The sequence below is a fragment of the Cicer arietinum genome, chromosome 3, assembly GCF_000331145.2.
Source record: "Cicer arietinum cultivar CDC Frontier isolate Library 1 chromosome 3, Cicar.CDCFrontier_v2.0, whole genome shotgun sequence".
Lineage (NCBI taxonomy): Eukaryota > Viridiplantae > Streptophyta > Magnoliopsida > Fabales > Fabaceae > Cicer > Cicer arietinum.
In genome coordinates this window covers 45,206,518-45,211,569 of record NC_021162.2, presented here as the reverse complement: position 1 = coordinate 45,211,569, position 5,052 = coordinate 45,206,518, and positions in this window count along the sequence as shown.

Here is a 5,052-nt window from a genome sequence, read left to right as displayed (position 1 = left end):
CATTTCTTTTAACTAGAACTAAAGTAATAAAAATAATAATAATAATAATAATAATAATAATAATAATAATAATAATAATAATAATAATAGTAGTAGTAGTAATAATTTTTTTTTATTATTTCTCGTATTTTTGTAAACGAAAATGATCATAATTAATAAGAATAGCTCTGTCTTATTTACGAGTTAATAAATTTTTCTTTTAAATTTTAATAGAAAAAATAATATTGAAAATTGTAATTTAAAAGAATTTTTTTCTGCAAAAATTCTCATCAATGTTAAATTTTTAAGCAATATTTTTAAAATGTAGTTTTTTATTCGAAAGAAGGTAACAATTGAAAAATGTTCCTAGAAATACATAAGGGGACACTTATCATATATTGCCAAAAAGCTACCACGGAGATGTTTCACAAGCAACACTTTATACATGTTGCTTAAAAAAGTGTTGCTAGAGACCACAATTGTTGTAGTGGTACCGCGACTCTGTTTTATTTAGGGGTTAATAAATTTTTCTTTTAAATTTTAAAAAAAAAATAATATTGAAAATTGTAATTTAAAAGAATTTTTTTCTGCAAAAATTTTCATCAATGTTAAATTTTTAAGCAATATTTTAAAAATGTAGTCTTTTATTCGAAAGAAGGTAACAATTGAAAAATGTTCCTAGAAATACGTAAGGGGACACTTATCATATATTGCCAAAGAGCTACTACGGAGACGTTTCACAATTGTTCCCATAAATATTTTAGGGAACATTTATACACTGTTGCAAGAATAATGATGGCAACAGACATAAAATGTTGTCTTATCCACTTTTAAGCAACACTTTATACACGTTGCTTAAAAAAGTGTTGCTAGAGACCACAATTGTGGTAGTGATCGGTGGGAAACACCGTTTTCCTGTTCATCTCACAATATATTATACTTAGGAATTCAAACGCTCTCTAACCCCTTACATTATTTCAACGCTTTCCCACACGAATACAATTCTACGAACAAACAATATTTGTTCTTTAACTTTTTGGATAACTCGACAATTTATGGATAAACGTCAAAAATAAATTATGAGAAGACACTCTAAAAACTAAATTTCGAAATCGGTTAGAAAATTTATCATAAAAAAGAAAATCAATCAGTGGATAATATAGCCTTTTTTTAGACGAACTTTTTGGCGTTGGTTTCACTCAAATCGGACTTACGGTGAAGAAGAACCGTGCAAAATAACGAATTCCACAAATGGGTAAGTCGGATATTTTAGAGAGAAATTGGAATGGTTAAAAATCTGGAAAATATGTTTAATTGACTAACTAAAAATATGAAACAAGATACTGAAATTTGGATGAAAATGGAAAATATTTTCTAGGACAATTATCGATTACCGGTATCAATTTTCTTCTTGTTTTTATTTTTTTCCTCTAAGTGCGGCTGGTCTGCTCTCGCTCCCCTCTATTTCGCCTACCATTTCTTCTTCTTGTTTTCAATCAATTTTTTTTTTATTAATTAGGTTTAAACCTTTATATGGGTCTAACTCATAAAATATATTTTACTTCTTTTTTATTTAGTTATTTACTTCTTTTTTAAATAAAACAGACAATTACCAAAACTTTTTTTTTTTAAAATACAATTCAATTACTAAATTATTACTCATACTTCAAAGCTAATGTTTTATAAAATAAGGAATTAAAATAGTTAATCATTAAAATACATTAATAACCAAAATTCTTATGTTCCAAATAATCACTATTATAATACCTATTTTTTCAAATACTCAAATTAAAATATTACTATTATTAGAGAATAGTCAAAACTATAAAATAAATCACACTTTATAATAGTTTATTATATCATAATAAAATATATAAAATCACATTGCTATAACACGTATATTAAAGTAATAATTAAGTAATTATTTATAAAGTATATAAAATTACATTGCCACAACATTGCTAATATCCCACGATAATTATTTATAAAGTAAATAATTAAATATAATTATGTGCAACTTAACATTAGTCAAACATACAAAACAAATATCACATTAATTATCAACTCACATATACACATATAATCGCATAAAATCTTATTCTTTAAAATACTATTATTTAATATATATATATATATATATATATATATATATATGTTAGTAAAATATAATATTTATTATTTACTTCACTCATTTAGTCAAATATGTACAGATTATCACATCATTGAAAACACATTTATAAAGAAAAGTAATTATAAAACTAATCAACATATATTTAAAATAATTTTAACACTAGATTAATTATCTAAAATAATATTTTACATCACTCATTTAACATGAGCTACAAAGATAATTGTGGCCATATTTTGTAAAGTAGGTTTTGGTCTTGACTACAATTGGCATTCCAACTGCTCTTCTATTGCAAATGTTTCGTTAATAAAACACAATTATGTCTCATTGTATCATTTCCGATCAAATCAATATATATCACATAATCAAGTTTGTTAAACATACATGTATCAATAACATAAGTCAGTGTATTAAGCTACCACATACATATTCACATCATAAACTAGTGATAAAAGTTCAACTCTAGATTAAATGCAATGTGAACTTCCAGTCCTCTTATTTTTCAAACTAGCTTAACGAATTTATTTTCGCTCAACAGATCTAAGTCTGAAACAAATATGAAATTTTCATGGGAGAGTGTTCGTTTAAGAATCTTCAATTAAAGGAGTCAAGTATACGTCGATATCATTTCCCGGTTGTTTGGGTCCAGAAATTAACAGAGACAACATCATAAACTTACGCTTCATACATAACCATGGAGGCAGGTTATAAATCAACAAAATCACAGGCCACATGCTTTGTGAGATGCTTTGAAGACCATGTGGATTTATTTCATCAGTAGAAAGTGCAAGTCTTAGATTTCTTGACTCTATCTCGAATTCAGGATACTCGTGATCAATTTTTGCCCATTGTGGGGAATCTGCAGGGTGTCGAAACTTTTCATCTCTAATTCTTTCATCTGCATGCCATGTCAAATGTTTTGAATGTTCTTCACTGCGATACATGCGCCTAAATCTTGGTATTATAGGAAAATACACACGACTTTTGCTGGAGTAGATTCTTTCTTCTTATATCGAGAGATATTGCATTTTGGAAATGCCTTTAGTAATTAATATTCGTTTCGAAATAAAATGCAATCGTTAGGACACGCATGAATCCTTTTATAACTCATGCCAATAGAGCACAAAATCCGTTTAGCCTCGTAGGTTCGACTGAGAAGTTCATTATCATCTGGCAACATATCTTTTAAGAGTGTTAATAATTCAGTGAAGCTTTTATCAGACCATCCATTACTCGCTTTTAAGTTATACAACTTTAATATCGCCGACAGTCTTGTGAATTTAGTACAACCATTATATAATGGTTTTTCGGCATCACTCAACAAACTCTCAAACATTTTAGGACAATCCCGAAGATCTTCTTTAACTGCTTTTGCAATCTCCTCAACTCGGTCCGGCTCATATGTATCTGTATCGAATTCAGTTGAAGCATATGTCGAACCATTCTCAAAATTAATATTTCCTTTTTTTTCTCACCATTTCTTATCCAACATGTATAGCTTTGATCAATTCCATTCCATACTAAATGTCCTTTCAATTCATCTTCTCTAACGCGTTTTCCAAAACAACATTTTAAACAAGGACAAACGACTCTATTTGGATCTTTTCCATTCTTCACTGCAAACTCAACAAACTCCTTCACTCCATTTTCATACTCTTTTGACAATCGATTGACAGACATCCATTTCTAGTCCATATTATATGACCTATATAAATGCAGTTACAAAAATAATAAGCTACTGATAACATCAACCATTATTTAACAATTCCAAAACAGAAAAGATTTCAAAACAGAACAGATCAACAAATTTCAAAAAAGAAAAGATTTTATATGATTTATTATGTAACAATTTATTAGTTTTCGTGACAACCACAAATTAATAAATACAGTACCTTAGACAACGTATCCAATTTTTTATAAAGGAGGAGAAGTAAATGGCCGCACAATACGTAGAGGAGAAGACGGTTCCCAGAGTATAGGATATGAGGGTTCGTAAATTTGTTTTTATTTATTTAAAGTAAATGATTTTTATAAGGCTTTTACATCGCTTATAACAAAAGCGCTCTAATAGGTCATTCAATTATTTAAAAGCGCATGTCTTTTACAGCGCTTATAAAAAAAGCGCTCTAATACGTCATTTAATTATTTGAAAGCGCAAGTCTTTTATAGCGCTTGTCCAAAAAGCGCTGTAAAAGCTATGTAACATCAGGTGGGAGCGCTATATTTTACAGCGCTCCAAAAGCGCTGTAAAATGTTATGTGAGGACGCTTCATTTTACAGCGTTTGTGAACAAGCGTTGTAAAAGCCTTGTAAACATTATACGCAAGCGCTATATGACCCTTCAACAGCGCTTGTCAAAAAAGCGCTGTTATATCCTCTGTTATTTTTAAAATATATTTACAACAGCGCTTGTATTTAATAAGCGCCGTAAAAGGCGCGATATAAAATGTCATTTTTGGCGTAGTGTATTTTTCCATGGATAAAAAATGTTCTCAATCGGTACATTGACACTTACACATCTTGTTTCTATTGTAATTCTTAATTAGAAACTTTAGTTATATTAATTTTTTTATATTATATTAGATTGTTCGAATGTTAAGCCGCAATAAATCACCCTTTTCTATGAAATTGAGTCTTTAATATGTGAATTGTCGATCAATGTAAGAAGGGGGATTTTGACTCTTCATATAATGAATAAATTGAGTAGGTTTATTAAATAGGGATGTTTCATGATCCTTAGGTCTATATAAACTGTTTGATTTGCTTAGAATCGTAGGAACAGTAAAACTAATGAGTTATTTGTTGTCTTTTTTAGACCATCGCTTATGATGTCTCACCTATTTATTAAATATATGAAAATCGATAATGATGTGTTGGACGTTAATGATTTAATTGATATAATTCACAAATAGAAAGTGACTAAATTAAGGATTAATCGATTAGAA